Raw genomic sequence first — 18,072 nt, 5'->3', positions numbered from 1 at the left:
AACCTCAGTATCCTCATTTGTAAAATGAGGGAATTCAACTCTCTGGACTCTAAGGTCTTTTCTGGCTCTAGACCTATGAACCTAGTATTCTCATGTGAGAGGATTTCAAGTTCCCTTATTATCCAAGTTACCCTATTTTGGTGAGAACCCAGCATGTATGAGTTGCCTAAAAATCTCACTTGATGACTTTTCAAGTAAGTCATTACTACATAGATCTCCACTAGGGGGTTTACTAAGAATTCTGACTACATATCGGAGAATGAGTAACTCCTACCGTTGTAGTGCTGTGAAGTTTCAAAGGAGCTGTTTCTCATGGGATAGGCCATGACAATTATTGTGCTTATTCTTGCATATGAGAAAACTGAGGTTCAGAGTGATCTGCCAAAGATCACACAGCTATTGGGCGACAGAAAAAAGACATGAACCTGGGTCTGCTGGCTTGAGGACTGGCATTCTTGTCATTGTTCCTTACCACCTCTGTTTTTCTTTACAGTCTGCTCCTTCTCTTTTCCCCTTCAGAGCTATCTTTATAGTTCATTTTAACCTGATTCCAAACATACAAATGTTGACCAACATAGGGCAGGTGCATAGCATATAGAGGCTTGGACAGAGAGTGGAGAAGAAAATGAAAGCCTAAATTCTCATTCCAGCGCCAATACTAACTTTGTAATCTTGCCTCTCTGAACCCCAATTTCCTTATCCATAAAATGGGTATAATAACATCTACACAAACTACCTTACTAAGCTGTTAGGGAGGTGATCACCTCGTAACTAGGGTTCTGAACTTGGAATTAAAAGAACGGAGGTTCAAATCTCAATTCAGATACTTAGTAGTGTGTCCCTGGCCAAGTCATTTAACCTCAAGTGAGCTTCAATTTGCTTATCTGAAATAATAATAATGGCTAGTATTTGTATAGTGCCTACTATGTACTAGGCACTATGCTAAGGGCTCTACCAATACTATTTCATTTATCCTCACAATCCTGAGAATGAGGTGCAATTAGTACTGCATTTTACAGTTGAAGAAACTGAGGCAGAGGTTAGGTGACTTGCCTAGGATCACAATTAGTAAGTGTCTGAGGCCAGATCTAAGCCCAGGTCTTGCATGACATCAGGCCCAGCACTCTATCTACTATATCTGCCTCTGAATGGGGGAGGGGTATGGATTTTATGACCTTTAAGGTCCTTTCTAGCTCTAAATCTAGGATCCTATGAAATAACACAAGTGCCAAAGCACAGAAGTAGCATATACTAATTTCTATAATTTTTAAATTCTGGAATTGAGATGAAAAAGAGCAGTTCTGTATATATACCAGAACACAAAACTAGAATTCTCTAAGAAACTATTAATCTCTATTTTACACTCCTTGCTTTTCAAAAGTATAAAAGAAATACTACACTTTATTTTCAAAAATTAGTCTGTGCTTCCTTCCAAAGTTCCTTAAATTTTCTTCTGTGCACTTTCAAAAATGTTTCAATTGCCTTCTTCTGGAATTACCATTGATAACCATCTTCTTCTCCTAACACAATATTTCTTCAATGAAAACCAAAATGAAGAAAGGAAAGAAGGAAAAAGGGAAGAATGAAGGAAGGGAAGAAGGGAGGGAGGGAGGAAGGAAGGAAGGAAGGAAGAAAGGAAGGAAGGAAGGAAGGAAGGAAGGAAGGAAGGAAGGAAGGAAGGAAGGAAGGAAGGAAGGAAGGAAGGAAGGAAGGAAGGAAGGAAAGAAGGAAGGAAGGAAGGAAGGAAGGGAGGAAGGGAGGAAGGAAGTTGTTGTAATAGATACCTAATATGGTCAAGTAAAATGAGTCCACCCAATGACCATGTCCAAAAATATGTCTCTTTTCATACTGTGTCTGGCACCTCACTGTCAGGCTATGGGTAACATGTCTCATAATCAGTCCTCTGGAAATATGGTTGGTAATTGCTTTGATCAGAGTTCTTTAATCTATCAAAGTTGTTTTTCTTGATAATGATTCATCCTTCTATAAGTGTTTCCTTGGTTCTGCCCACTTCATTCTGTATCAGTTCATGCTACCCGAGATTCTCTGGAATGGTCCTTTTCATCCTTTCTTAAGACACAATAATATTTCATTCCATACATATATCACGATTGGTTCATCCATTCCCCAGTTGTGTAAGAGACAATCAGTCTAAGGCACTCCAACTGATTCTAGTGATTTTCTTTTTTTCCCCTTTTCACTCTCCCTCTCAGGATAAAGAAGTTTGCAACTCTTTCTTCCTGGGTATTAATCTCCCTTTTAATGCCCTATTCCAATTTGTTTCCATTAGATGATTTGGGTTTCTACACTAAACTCTTTGTGTGCATTCATGTGTTCAACTTTCCTTTGTCTATTTCAGATGACAGTGAGATGTATCCTTTCTCCACATTTATATTCTTTTCTTTTCATGTACCCCAAATATGAAAAAGAGCCAGTTCTATCCCCTTCTTCCCCCTTTCCACACTAATATAGCTCATTCTTCTCTCTCCTTTCCAAACCTTCAGAACATAGCCAATCCACTCCCAACACTTCTCTTATTTTACTCCCTCAGTACCCTTTAAAGACATAAAATGTACTACTTTCTCATCTAAGCTATTTATTCTTCCAATTCATCAAGAGCTTTAATTTCATTCTTTTAATCCCTTGCTTCATTTCTTCTAGGTCTTCATGTGGTCCTTGTGGAAAATCCATTTTCTCCTTGGAGTCTCTGCTTGTAGATGTTACAGAATTACTCTCTTTTTTTGGAAGAATTTCTAGATTGGCAATATATATTTTATATACTGCTTGGTGTTTTCTTTGATTGACTCATCTCTCCAATTTTAGATCCCAAATTGGGGTGTTGTTGTCCTGTTGGACTTTTGGGGTGAGATAGTCAGCCCCTGCTTAGTGTCATCCTTAGCCACTTGGGTTTGGGCATTGACTTCTTCCCAAAGTTAGAAGCCCCTTGATTGTTGAGGTTCAGAATGGTGAATGTAAAGCTAGAAGGATCTAGATGGATCCTATCTGACATTGCTAACACAGTAAAACACTGCCCTGAAACACTCTGATCTTGGGTACTCTTACTTGAGTCACTGTTCCTGCTTTTTCCAATACCTCCAAGGTCTCTGCCATTAGGTATTCTCAAGGCAACCCTACACTCTTGTTCCCTCAGGAACCTAAGCCTCTTCTTGACTACATATGTCCCATCTCCACTTGCACTTCTGGCTTTTCTGGCAGTCTTCACTCATATTACCAATGGGCTTTTGACTATTTTGTGAAGTTCTGGGATGAAAGCAGTCACTTACAGTTTCCTATTTGATTTCTTGATTTTTATTCAGTCTGCTATGAACTTCAAGGTTTTGTTGGAGTAGGTGTAAGGGAGCTGAGCAGGCTACCTCATGCAGCCCTAGTATTTACTATTATCATCAGTGGGTTCATGTACGGGGACGAATGGGGGCCCCAACTTCTACCCACTATGTACTTCTTTAAGGACCTGACTGAGATAAACCATGATCACCACATATCAAGGCCGTAAGTCTGCAGCCCTTCATTTTTCCCCATAAGTGAATGCTTTAACAATAATAAACTCTGAGCTGCCAAAGGGAAGGAAGTCTTTCTCTTTCCATGGCTAACTTTTATTACTAGTCTCATCTTAGGCCCTGAATCACTAAGATAAACTAGACCTTCTTCATATTTTAGTCCCCTTGTTTCACCTCCATTATTTTAGAAATGTCTTGGAGATATATTTCTCTCTACAAGAAACTCTTCTCCTTCGGTTAGGACAGCTTCCTTTCTTATAGGGCTAGAAGCCATGTGCTTGTGTATTTTTATTTTGTGTTACCTGATGTCTTTGGTTTTTGGGTTTTTTTCCACCAACCCAATCCATGGTCTCATCGATGATAACAAATAATGAGTTATGTTTATATTGCACTTTATGGCACAAAGTGCTTTACAGACAGTATTTTGTTGGAGCCTCACAACAACTCAGTGAGGTGGAGTATGTACATGGTCTCGTGCCCATGACATGTAAAGACATGGAGGTTCAGAAAAGTGAAGTCTCTTGCCTAAGTGCAGGTAGCTCGTGAGCAGCATGGATAGGACACAAACGCAGGGCTTCTGACTCTAAGCCCAGTCAGTGTTTATTCTACTATCCCAGTCCTGCTACAGGTGAGGAATGTTATCCACAATCATGAATCATTTAGGTCCCATGTTAATACTTGCTAATGGTTTGTATTTAATTTCCCAACTAAATGAAGAATGATTGTCTATCTCTATAGGTATATAGATATCTACAGATGGATACATACATCTGTATGTGTATATACACCTACATATAGAAAGACTCTGACAATTAATCTTGGCAAATGATTCCCACGTGGTTTGTGTGGAGCCCTGATATGTCTTGTTCTTAAGTACTGGGTGGAACTGGAGATCTTTTACCTTTCCTTCTTCAGATGATTTTAGTTTCAGTCAATAAGCTCTTTCCTTTCAGATCTGGTAACACAGAAGCAATTGCCACCAAGTATCCGGTGCCTGGTGCTTGGACAAGGGTCCCTAGGCAGAGGCTAGGGCCAGGAAAACCAGGCATGCACAGATCACCCAGAATTAGAACCTGCCCTGGTTTGGGAGTCAAAGGACCAGGAGGGCTTGGTGTCCTGGTTCTACCACTTAACGTCTATGTGATTTTGAGTAAGTCCTTCCTCCTCTGAGCCTCATTTTCCTCATCTGCAAAATAAGGATAACAATATTTGCATTCCTCTAGAAAACAACATATTCAGGTGCTATCAAATCCAGGTGAGGAAGTAGTAGGAGAATAATAAGTCATATGTAAGGTTTTAAGGTTTTCTTCATACATTGTCACACTTAATATGGGAGATTATAGTTAACAGGGACTCTGAAGAGGAGGGTCTTAGTTGAATTGGACTGAACCACACAAAAAACAGGCAGCAGGTCAGGAGTTCAGGTAGGCGAGCCTCAGATTATGGGAAAACCAAGGCCAAAGGAGAGCATAGGAAAAAGCTGTAAAAGCTGGCCAGACAGGTAAATCAAGTTCAAGGTTCTGGGAAAGAAAGGATTGTGAAGCAGAAGCACCCTGGGACAGGTCAGTCTCCATGAGCCTCATTTTTCTCATCTATAAAATAGATTATACAAGTAACTTCTAAGGTCCCTTCCAACTCCAAATCTGATGCTATGATCCCACAAATAGACTACCTCTAAGACCCTTCCAACTTCAAAAATCTATGTTTTATGGTCTTGTTCCAAAAGTAAGGCCCGACTCCCATCTCTCTCCTACCCCCTGCCCATGAGGACATGTTCACCCTGTAAATATGAGCTCCCACGTCTCTCTCTGGAACTTTTAGTTTACAGAATGTTTTCTACCCTATGAGGTAGAAAATGCAAGTATGATAATTCCCATTTTACATATGAAGAAACTAAGACTTACAGAAGTTAAGTGACTTAACTACATAGTCAGAGCTGGGATTTATATTGAAAACTTTCTGACTCCACAGCTCAATTTCCACTGAAAGCTTCTGCTAATAGGCAGCTAAGTAACATGATGGATAGAGTGCCAGTCCTGGAATCATGAAGACCTGAATTCAAATCCTGTCTTAGGTACTTACTAGCTGTGTGATTCTGGCCAAGTCACAACCTCCATCTGCCTCGGTTTCCTCAATTGCATAATGAGGATAATAATAGCACCTACCTCCCAGGGGGCTATGAAAATCAAATGAAATATTTGTGAAGTATTTAGCACAGTTTCTGGCATATAGTACATCACACATATACACACATACATATGTATGTGTATATTCACACATGTGTATATTCACACATACATGCACATATATACATGTATCCACTTATATGTATATATACCTCCTGTATGCAGGTATATATACCTATATATATATATATATATATATATATATATATATATATATATATATACACATATACATATACATATACATATAAGCATTTGTATTTTGCAACTTTAATTAACCCCTCAAATTCTAATCTTCCTTGGGAGATGAAAATCACATTAAGCTCCCACATGCCCTAAGAGGAAGGCAGGGCAGATATTTAGCAACAATTAAGAGACTGAAATTGAAAGAGAACAGGTCTTTCTGAAATTGGGAAAATATGGGGTTCAAATTCTTGGCAGACACTAACTTTACGATCATAGATTAAGCCTCCCTGAGCCTCAGTTTCCCCATATGTAAAAATGAGAAAATACTTTTACTACCTACCTTTCAGGGTGATAGAGAAGACAGTGGTTTGTAAACTCTAAAAAATACCTACCATTTAGCTGTTTTACTCCCATTTTACACATGAAGAAAAAGAGGCTGTACCATAAGCAGCTGTTAGTATCAGACCACAACCTCCTTCTTCTGGCTCTAAGTTCACATATACTGTCTCTCTGGGAGAGGAGAGAAGGAACAGTAGGCGCTTCATGGTTAAAAAGAAAAAAAAGAATCAGCATTTCAGCAGCAGCAACTTTAGAGACAAGCAGATATCAATTTTAGAGTCAGGGAGGCTTCTAAAATGTCTGGCTTTAAAAGTGCAAATAGGTCCTGGATTAAAGAAAGTAATTTCCAAGTCTCAGACACTAGAAAAAGAGAAAGAATTTGTTATTTAACAAGATGCTGAAAATCAAGAGAAATGATAGGGTGGGAAATAGCCAGGCCAGGAAGAAAGAGGAAGGATTGAAGAGTTAAGTGCAGGATGGAGCCGAAGGTTAAATCAGCTTTGGAAATAGCTTTGCCTACTTGTCTAGAGTGAGGAAAAGATTAAAATGGGAGGTGGGGGTGGGGAATGGTTATTTTCATTCATTTTACTACCTCTGTATATAGGGAAAGAATCTTGAATTTAAATATAAAAGGTGGGCTGGTAAATTTTTTTTTTGTTTATTTTCATGCTTTCTTATACTTAGTTGTGTGTGTGTGTGTGTGTGTGTGTGTGTGTGTGTTGTTCTCTTTTGCCTTAGTCCCTACTGGAATGTAGATCCTTTGACATCAGAGATAGTGCCTTAGATTTCATTGTTTCTCTAATAGTGACAGATCAGAGTAATATGGACAGACTATTGATGGTAAAAGTGCAATATAACATATCTCTGCTTTCTACAGAATTTTATATTTTACAAACAGCTTTCATAGAGATTTTCTCACCTGAGCCTCAGAACAACCTTGGAAGGCAGGTAGGAGAAGCATTAACATATCCTTTTTATAAATATGGAAACTGAGGCTTAGAGAGGTTATATTATTTTCCCAAGGGTACTTAATAGGGAGGGAGAAAAGGAAGGAAGGAAGGAAGGAAGAAAGGAAGGGAGGAAGGAAGGAAGGAAGGAAGGAAGGAAGGAAGGAAGGAAGGAAGGAAGGAAGGGAGGGAGGGAAAGGAATCAAGGAACCAGTGCTCCAAGGAGAAATGGCTGCCTAGGTATGTATACTACTGTAATAAGTAGAAGAAAAGCTGAATATAAAATATAACCTTCCATCCTAAATGTACCAAAGGAAAGTATCAGAAACATCATTACTGTCACAAGAAAAACCGACTGACTTAATATATACAACCGTCCAGTTATTGTGATTCAATTAGCTGTTTTATTTTATATGTGTATTTGCGTTTTACTGGTACATTATAAACCATTGATGTTAATTCAGAATATCCCACACTGCTTCCCCTATCCCATGCTGAACTCTTGAATTAAAAAAAAATGTACAGTACAGCAGGACAAATCCACACATTGGCCATATCAGACATTATATGCTTCATTTCCCAATCAACTGATTTATTTGAACTGATTCAAAGCCATCAGCCCAAGAGTATCTTTAGAACCATCACTATAAGGCTAACTTGATCAAATTTTGAAAGTACCCAGCACTCAAATGAGGTGGATCAACTAGAATTAGAATAAGGTAATCAAGTTCAACTAAGAGCTCTATAATTATCTTAATAAAGGCAATCCTGAGATTGTGAACAAGTCAACGGTAAGGCTAAAAAACAATTGAGGAGTTGGTGAAGTTTACATCTCCTGAAGGTGACTTACCAAAAGAAAGATGGTTGGAAACCTTGGCTGAATATGGTTATTTTTGTTTTTGACGGATTAGGATGAAGCCTATGTCTAGAGCAGAACAAGGTAAAACTGGAAAAGAGATTAGGGGATAATTGATGACAATGGTACAGAGGACAAGATATCAGGTACTGAGGGCTTAACCTCTACAGAGGACATACATTTGACAGGTTTGAAGAAATCTGACACATATAAAAGAGCAAAAAGCAATTGAAAGTGAAATTGTTAATAAAAATTAAATATAGTTCAGGCTCACCATGTCATTCCTTAATAAGGTATAAAGATATTTGCTAAAGAAATTGCTTTAGCAGCGTCAAAGGTATGTAGTCAGTGGCTTCTTAGAAAGTTTGAAGTTTTAAAATGGAACCAATTCTTTAATTTAAATCTTATGAGTATTGCCCTTGAAAAGTGGAATGATATTTGAAGGATGTTAAGCACAAGAATGATAGTTTGCATTTGTGTATAACAATCCTGTGTGATGGTTGTACTGTTAAGCAGAATAAGGCGATTTCTGGTTACTCCCTAATATATGACTGACTTTGTCTCATCTTTCTTTGGATCCCTTGGGCTTAGCACAGAGAATGGATGTAGCAGCACATAATTCTCATTGTTGTTGTTCCGTCATTTCATTGTGTCTGGCTGGCTCTTTATAACCCTGTGCACTGTACTGTCCGTGGGATTTTCTTGACAAAAAATACTGAAGAGATTTTCCTTCTCCAGTGGTTTAAGGCAAACAGAGGTAAAGTGACTTGCCCAGGGTCACACATCTGGAAAGTGTATGAGGCTGGATGTAAACTCAGGTCTTCCTGATGGGAGGGCCAGTGCTTGAGCCACCTAGCTGCCTCCTAGTAGCACACGGTAGTCTTATTAAATGTTTATTGATCTTCGACCTTCACTGTGTGGTCATTAGAATTCCAGTGGAAGCACCAGAGCAAGAGTTTCTTAACTTGGGACCCATGGAGACAGACAGACAGACACACACACACACGTAAAAGTATGCAATATATTCACACATATGTATATATCTGTGTACGTGTGTATATGTATATGCATATATGTATAGAATAGCTGTATTTTAACAAAAGTGGCCTACTTTTTAATCCTTTGTATTTTTTAGTGACTTTGTAAACATTATGTGCAGAGTGCTCCAATGTCCAGTGGTACTAGCATACAGGCTCAAGAGAGATGCTTGTATTTATTAAAATTATGGAATTCTTTGATGAGGGAAATCATTCTGTCTGTACATGTTCTAAGTGATGGGAATATTTGAAAGCACTCATTATACATGACGATGTTACTATATAGGTAGTTAAGGCTATTGCCTCAAGGCATGTTTGGTTCCATTAAACATTTTTATCAATGATATAGACATAGGTCATGTTTATTAGATTAATGGATGGCAGAATGCCAGGAGGGAAGGATAATTACTTAGATCTGAGGCCAAGATATAAAATACCTCAGTGTATCAATGGCACAAATCTGGAATCAACACATGTCAGAACTGAAAGGGACCTTAGAGACTATGTAATCCAAGCCTGTTGATTTACAAATGAGGAAACTGAGGCCAAGAGATGCAATAAATTAGCAGCAAATCTGAAGTTGAATTCCACTTACCAAATGTTTATTAAGTTCATACTACAGGTCACTGTACTAGGCTGTATCAAATACAAAGTAGAACACATAATTCCTATTCTTAAGGAACATGCATTCTAGGAGTTAGGTGGCCAAAAAAGAAAAGGCAAAAAAAAAAGCATTAATAGGAACAAGAGAGAATGGGAAATTTCTAGTGTGGGAGGAGCAGAGAAGTCTTTAGGGACAGGTTGGCACCTGAGTTGGGGTTTGAAAAAAGGGGAGAATTGCAAGAGGCAATAATAGGGGAATGGGGGTAAGGGTGGCAAGTTCCACCCCTACCCCAATGAATGACATCACTGAAGGCTCAGATTTCTCAACTGAATCAATCAACCCAAAGTGTAAACTAACTGCAGATAAGTAAGTATTGAGAGGGATAAAGAGAGATAGATGATGCTACACAGGAAATATCTTGTGATAGGCTAAATTACGTTTTAAATAATTTTTAAATAAGCCTTTTATAAAGGGGATTTGTTCTGAGATGGTTGGATTTAGTCAAAGGGCAGCACTTGAGGACCTAGAGGGCCACATGCGACCTCGAGGCCACAGGTTCCCTATCCTTGATCTCTAAAGTCTATGTTCATATCATGAGCAAATTCAGAGTCCTAGAGTCCAGTCGGTAAGCCAGTCTCATGCCAGGGGAAACTTCAAACAAGCCCAGAGAGCAGCTCAGTTTGGGAGGAGAGGGGAGTGTCTCTTCAAAAAACAATGTAGTTTAATGAATAGGTCAGCCTTTGAATTGCATATGGACTATACAACCTTCTCAGTGCCCCCAGAAAACTTTCCCAGGTTTTAAATTAAAGCTAAGCTGCTGAGCTCCATCCAAGGAAGGTTTCCGTACATTGAGTCCCTCACATCAGGGCAAGGACGATTCCAGAAATACCACCCTTCCCAGGCCATCAAAAAGAGTTTTAATTTCTATAAGAAGGGTTTCTAGTGGAATGGGAGCTCTTTGAGGACGTGTATCTTTTGTTTGGTTTTGTTTGGGTTTTTTTTTTTTTTGGGGGGGGGGAGCTTTAAAAACATGACAGAGACTCCTATCCTTTCACGCTAGGGTTCTTAACCATTTTTTGTTTGTATCGGATCCCTTTGGAAGTATGGTGAAGCTCGAGGGCCCATTGTTAAAATAATGTTTTTAAATGCATGAAGTAGAATACATAGGATTGCAAAGGAAAACAATTATGTTGAGATGCAAATACTAAATTAAAAATAAATTTTACAGACCCCAAATTAAGAACCCCTGCTTCGATGTATGAAAATGTCTAAACTGAGTATTGAGTTGAAAGAATGCACTATTGCCTTAAATTGATTTTCCATTAGGGCCACAAGGAGGAACCCCAAAATCTGTTAAGTTCATTTGGTTTCTGAGAGTAACAAGTGCACAGTGAATAGAAGACTTGGGTTGGAAGACCTTCAAATTCTACCTCAGACAACTGCTAGTTGTATGATCCTGGGCAAGTCACTTAATCTCTGACTGCCTCAGTTTCCTTATCTATAAAAGAGAGATTAAAAATAGCAACTACCTCCCAGGGTTGTTGTACAGATAAAATGAGAAAACATTTGTAAAGCATGCTGTCATCACCATCACCATTGGAACCCCAACCTAAGGCTTCCTTCTCCTTGTGCTTCTATGGGCTGTTTCCTTGTGTCCACCTCCAGTATTTTCATTTTGTTCTTGTATCCCTAGTGCCTAACACAGAGACTGGAACTTAGTCGATGCTTAACAATACTTGTTGAATTTAACTGAATTTATTATAACTACAAATGGTTTACTCATCTTTTAAGGGAACCCATTCAAGCTCAGCTTTAACTTTACAAGTCTTTTGCCCTGGGAAAACACAGTATTTCTAAATAACGTTTTCCCATGGCCTTGGGCTATTTCTAGATGAAAATGACAATGTGTCCAAACAACCAACAAGAATATGTATTCCATGATTTTACACTGCAGAAAAAAACACATTTGACTTTCCATTCGTTTTGATCATCTGATGGAAGAGAAATTTAGGAATCTAAGGTGTGATAATATATAAGGAAATTCTACCCATTTTCTTCACTCCTTAAATGAATTTCATAGAGGGAGGCAGGATGACTAGCAGGATCGCTAAGCTTTTTTGCCTCTTTTCTGCAAAGCAAAAAAATAAGTCACAATAAAAGGGGCCTACTAGCCTAATGTGTAAGCTTCTTCACCACCACTATAAATGACAGTCAATGTATGGTTAAGTATTGATGATCTCTTTAAATAAAAGTGACTAGTTACTGATGAACATTTAAATGGATAATTTTTAAAAATTCTTTGGGACTATATAATTTGTTTGGAGGGTTATATGTGAATATAAGTGTAACTGATATCCTTAGAAGATATATACAAGATGAGATTGCCCAGTAGAGGATCTGAACGAAAACGGCTTGAAAATCCATAGGTGAATGAATGAAAAAGCATTGATTACAGGCCAAGCATTGTGCTAAGTTCTGGATGTACAGTTAAAAATTGGTAACAGTCTCTGACTTCAAGGATCTTAGATTCTAATAGGAAGAAGCAGGAGAGTAGTGGCCATGGAGGACGGCAATTTGAGATTCAAAAGTTATAGGAAGGGTGAATGGAGGAACCATAAGGGAGTAGATTGACAAGCCCTTTCCAGGAACAATGATGGATTTAATCATAATATGATTCAGGAAAGTCTAATCCCACTCCCTTGCCTAGATCTTCCCTAATTCTCAATCCAAATTAAGATTTGGCTGGGTCCCCCATCAAACTGATTCTAGGCACCATTCTAAAATTAAATGGCCACTGAATCACCTTTAACATAATTACTGACAGATGACAAAGAAAGTAATAGTATCAAGAAGGGCACTTGAAAGTAAAGTTGATGAAGATTGATGGACAGATGGGCAGATCATTTCTTCATATACCATAATTTATTTATTCAGCCATTCCCCAATTGATGGACATCCCCTTGACTTCCAGTTTTTGGCAACTACATAGAGTGCTGCTATAAATATTTTTGTACATGTGGGACCCTTTCCCATTTTTATGATCTCTTGGGGATATAGTCCTAGTAGCGATATTGCTGGGTCAAAGGGTATGCACATTTTTGTAGCCCTTTGGGCATAGTTCCAAATTGCTCTCCAGAATGGTTGGATGCACTCGCAGCTCCACCAACAATGAATTAGTGTTCCAACTCTCCCACATCCTCTCCAGCATTTATCATTTTCTTGTTCTGTCATGTTTGCCAATCTTATAGGTGTGATGTGGTACCTCAGAGTTGTTTTGATTTGCATCTCTCTAATCAATAGTGATTTAGAGCATTTTTTCATATGATTATAGATATCTTTCATTTCTTCCTCTGAAAATTGCCTGTTCATATCCTTTGACCATTTATCAATTGGGGATTGACTTGTATGATTATACATTTGAGTCAGTTCTCTATATATTCTAGAAATGAGGCCTTTATCCTTGAGCTTAGCTGTAAAAATTCTTTCCCAATTTACTACATCCCTCCGGATTTTGGTTGCATTGGGTTTGGTTGTGCAAAAACTTCTCAGTTTAATGTAATCAAAGTTATCCATTTTGCATTTCATAAAAATATGGAACGCTTCACAAATTTGCGTGTCATCCTTGCGCAGGGACCATGCTAATCTTCTCTGTATAGTTCCAATTTTAGTATATGTGCTGCCAAAGCGAGCACCAGATCATTTCTTAAGCTTTTCCTATGTGCCAGGTGATTTGTTAAGCACAAGTGGTATCGATATAGTCCAAGCCATAAAGGAGAACCAGGAAAGCAAGAAGGGATGTGAACATGGCACTACAGTGAAGAGAAGGCCAGAAAGTGACCTAGAGTCTGGGTTCTGGCAAGGAAAGGTGAAAAGCTGTCCTCACTGAGCCCAAAGTCCTAGGTTCTGAATGGAAAAGGGACAAGGGAGATGGCCCAAGTGTAGGTGAAATAGTATTGAGATGTCAAGGAAGGTCTGACTGGAATCACTGAGAGGAAACCACAGTACAAATCATTGTTGAGAATTTACTATATTTATAAATTTGAAGAAGGGATATCTACTCTGTCACTAAATCTGTAATTCTCCATAGCATTGGGGTAACAGAAATAATTATCTTTTAAACCGAAATGATGCTATTTTGAAAGACCAGAGTGATGGGGGCGGGGAGGAGAGAACGATAATCACTACTTCTAGAGAAATCTTAGTCCTACTGAGATGTTGCTGGGATTGTTTCCAAACCAATGGGAATCCTGTGTTTTTCAAATAAGCAAATGAACATTTCTAGAGAAACAGAATACACTTAGGTAGATAAAATGTTTTTAAAAAATTAGAACTATCAGTGACCCCCTAAAAAGTATTATCTAAGGGGAAATACATTGTAGCTGAGAACACTGAGGAACATTTAAGGAAAGGTTGCTTTAAGGTGAAATGCAAAGAAAAATAGAAATCTATTATTTCTTCATTTTAGCACTGACTTGAAGTACCAAATGTAAAATGGATAGAATCTTATTGAAAAGGAGGAAAAAAGAGTCAATAGACTAATTCTGTGGAGTAATTTGTAATGTTTTTAAGACATTTGTATGGGGTATTTCCCCAGAAAAACATTTTCAGAACAAGAATATGAAAAAGAGTGTACACTGGAATATTTTGGAAATAAATAGGTATACAGGTATTCTCCAAGCTACAGAGGAGGTGCGCTCCAAAAAGTTGTGAGCTCCTCAAGGGCAAGGAGTATCTTTTGTTTTTCTTTGTTTCCCTAATGCTTAGCACCACACCTGGCACATAGTAGGTGCTTAACAAATATTGATGGAGGTATATAAAAGTCGAATGTTTGAAACTTAGAACGCATGTACTCATGGAAATCTTGTTTTAAATGACTGTCAGGTCACCGTTGCACACAAAGAGATTGCATATTCATTATGGAGATAGTGTTGACCAATGGAAAGATAATTTAATCTGGAGTCAGGCTGTCTAGCTGGAATCTTGGCTCTACCTTTTACTACCTTCATGATTTCTGAGCCTCAGTTTCATTGCCTGTGAAATAAGGCAGTCAGACCATATGACTTGTAAACTTCATTCTAGTTTGAAATTGATGATCCTCTCTAATTGTGTTTAGTTCTTGAAACAGCAGTGGAAAGAAAGCATAGATTCCTCAACTCTCATGTTTACACCCAATCTTCTCTAGGCTGAACATCCATAAAAAACTTATCTTCCTATGATATAATCTAGATACCTTTCTCCATCCTGGTTTACTCCCATACACACTCTTCAGCTTATGAATGTCCTTTTATTAAGTGACGCCTGGAAAAGAACCTAGTATATCCTGTGTGACCTATCTTGGACAGACTACAATAATATTGCCTATCACCTCTCAGAACTAGATGCTACTGCTTAAATGTTTTAACTAAACTTTTTAGCAATCATCACATTGTTGGCTTACATTGAACTTGTATTCCATTAAAACCTTTAGATCTTTTTCAGGGGAACTTTTGTCTAGCTATTTATGAGGTTGATTTTTGGAACTCAAATATAAGACTTTGTATTTACCCTTATCAAAAATGTTATCAAATTAGCTTTGCCGCAATATTCTCAAATGTCAAGACCTTTTTGGATTCTGGCTTTGATACATCAATGGGTCTATGATCTCATCAAGTGGGAATTACCACCATCAGTGCAGATCAGGGACTTCTCGTTCTTGAGTTCTCATCATGCATGATTTTTGTCCATGCTCTTCAATAAGACCAAATGTATGAAACAATGCAATATGCACGAGACATTCCTCTAGGTCTTTTCCCCAGAGACAGCGAGGTGATACAGTGGATAGAGTGTTAACTAGGAAGATGAGGTCAGTTCCTGACTCAAACACTTAGCTGTGTAACACTGGAGAAATCATTTAACCTCTGTCTACCTCAGTTTCCTGAACTATAAAACAGGGATAATAATAATAACAATAGCACCTATCTCCCAGGGATCTTGTGAGGATTAAATGAAATACTGTTTACAAAGTGCTTAGCAGAGTGTCTGGCATGTGAGAGACACTTAATACATGTTTCCTTCCATCTATTCCACCAGTAACTTGGCATGTACATCTGTTATCCCCTCACTCTTTATACCTAATTAGCCAATCTCCTTTTTGCAGTCATATCATTCAGATATATTTGGTAAATGATTCTCAGATGGCTTTGGATGCATTGCTTTTCCTCCATTGTATTTTCTTCTCTAAGTTTCCTCTAATGATCACTAATAAGAGTTAACTTTTCTATAGCCATCTAAAGTTTTACATTATTCGTTCACTTGCTCTCCTAACAATCTTGTGAAATACTTTAGGTATTGTTATTCTGTTTTTTAAAGGTGAGGAAATTGGAATTCAAAGACTTCAAGTGATTTATCCATGGTGATATAATTAAAGCATTTGAACCAAAGTGTCTCTCCTGATTCCGAGTCTGGCATTCTTTCCACTATACCAAGCTGCCTCTCTCTGGTAATAGGTGAAGCCTTTCCATTTTTTAGGAAGTTGCTTTGCTGCTTCAGGATGGGGGCAACCTTTCCCAAACAGGAGAATCCGCAAGACTTGGGAATTGATAGGGTGAGAGAGATGAATTAGAGTAGATGACAAAGATGAGTATGAAACTTTGTGCTGTGTTACGGCCCACTCTGAGTTTGAAGTATTCACTGGACATCTAAGCAAAGATGTCCAACCACCTATTGGAAAAGTGAGATGGAAAACTCAAAGAGAATTAGAGAGAGAAATATGAAAATGATTAGAAGTAGTAGTCATTGAAGGTATGAAGGCAGATGAAATCCCTAAGAGAAAAATGTAAGAAATGGAAGAGAAGACAAAGAGAATTGTTGCTTGTAATAATCACTTCTGATTAATGTTAACTAACTGGGAATGAGGTGGTGCAATGGATAGAACTTTGGGCCTGGAGTCAGGAAGACCTGAAATGCAAATCAACCTCAGACACTAGCTGTATGACCCTGGGCAAACCACCTACCTTCTGCTTGCTTCAGTTTCCTCTACTCTAAAATGAGTATAATAAATAGTACTCCTCTCAAAGGGTTGTTGTAAGGATCAAATATGGTAACATATGTAAAGTGCCCAGCACAGAACCTGAACATAGTAAGCGTTATATAAATGTTTGTTCCTTACCGTAATAGAAAATTGTTTGCTTGTCTTCTTCCATTCATTTACCGTCTTGAAAGTTAAGCCCCACAGTACAGTAGACAGTCTTTCAACAATTGGAATCAGAGGACCTTGGCTCAACTTTTGGCTTTGCCTCTTAGTACTAATGTGACTTTTCACAAGTCAACTTCATTTTCTCAACGCTAATCAGGATAATGATGCTTGTACTAAGAAACTTACAGAATTGTTGAAAAGATGAAATGAGATAATGTGTTTATAATGAGCTAAGTGATTTATAACCCTTTATAGCTATATATAAATGTGAAATATTAGCATCATGTATGTATTGAATTCTTCTTCAGTGGGATAAGCACCAAAGAAGTGTTTTCTAGCTACAATCAGGAATTTTTTTAAAAAAAAAAAAAGACAGGAAGGTTGCAATGTGCTATCTTTGAAGTCTATTAGTTTCTTAGCTTAATGGTATTCGGAAATCTTTCTGGGGAAAAGATGACTGAATAGCAAAGTGTTGCACATATTCCAGGTGATGACTAAGTATTTGTTATGGTTCTAAGGAGAGACCTTCAGTTTTCAAAGTTTTTCTGGTAGAATAAAAACTCCCTGAGGGCTGAGATCATTTTGCATTTGGCAATGCCTTGTTACTGTTGCAGACTGAAAAAAATAAAAACAAAACTAAATCAAATTGAAAGCTTCCAAGCTGTGTTTCCGCTTTAAAAAAAAAATCTTATAGGAATCAAAAAATAAATTCCATTTATTTTCTTACTTTCTATACAAGCTCAGCTTTATCACTAGAAGCTTTAACTGCATGTCATCAAATAATATAGCCAATCTAGGTTAGCTATATTTTATTTTAATCAAAATGGTGACAATTACATTTCCCAGCAAGCTTAGTATATTTGTAAAGATACAAGATTGGTGGCCCACTGCTTCTTCTTTCTTCTGTATATTGCCTGGAGTGAATGACAGAAGCTTCTGGAATTGGTATAAAAGTTAATGCTCATTGGCCCCCTCACGGTGCCACCCACTTCTTTTGTAAGCATTGCCACTGTGGATGGGTGCAGGCAAAGGTGAAGTCCCTTATCTAAACTTAGGCTAGGAGGACATAACTGATTTATAGAACAGTAAATGGCTGATATTGTGCTTATGAGGAACTCAGAAATTCCACATGGGGGAAAACTTATTTCTTTGCTACAGCATCCCCTCATGCACACATAAAATTGTGTGTGGAATTATTTCTTTCAAGAAATTAAAATGAAAGGGG

General features: G+C 38.0%; 1 protein-coding gene and 1 non-coding gene across 11 annotated transcripts in view; one reads left to right on the top strand and one right to left on the bottom strand.

Moving 5' to 3' along the window:
- The window catches only part of LDB2 (LIM domain binding 2), a 401,477-nt gene that overhangs the window by 319,608 nt on the left and 63,797 nt on the right, over positions 1-18,072 (top strand). The window lies entirely within an intron of this gene.
- Positions 13,259-13,365, bottom strand: LOC140512977 (U6 spliceosomal RNA). The gene has a single exon (XR_011970024.1). It is a non-coding gene; the product is annotated as a U6 spliceosomal RNA (small nuclear RNA).

The sequence above is a fragment of the Notamacropus eugenii genome, chromosome 6, assembly GCF_028372415.1.
Source record: "Notamacropus eugenii isolate mMacEug1 chromosome 6, mMacEug1.pri_v2, whole genome shotgun sequence".
Lineage (NCBI taxonomy): Eukaryota > Metazoa > Chordata > Mammalia > Diprotodontia > Macropodidae > Notamacropus > Notamacropus eugenii.
The sequence above is the reverse complement of the archived record's forward strand: the minus strand, read 5'-3'. Positions and strand labels throughout refer to the sequence as shown.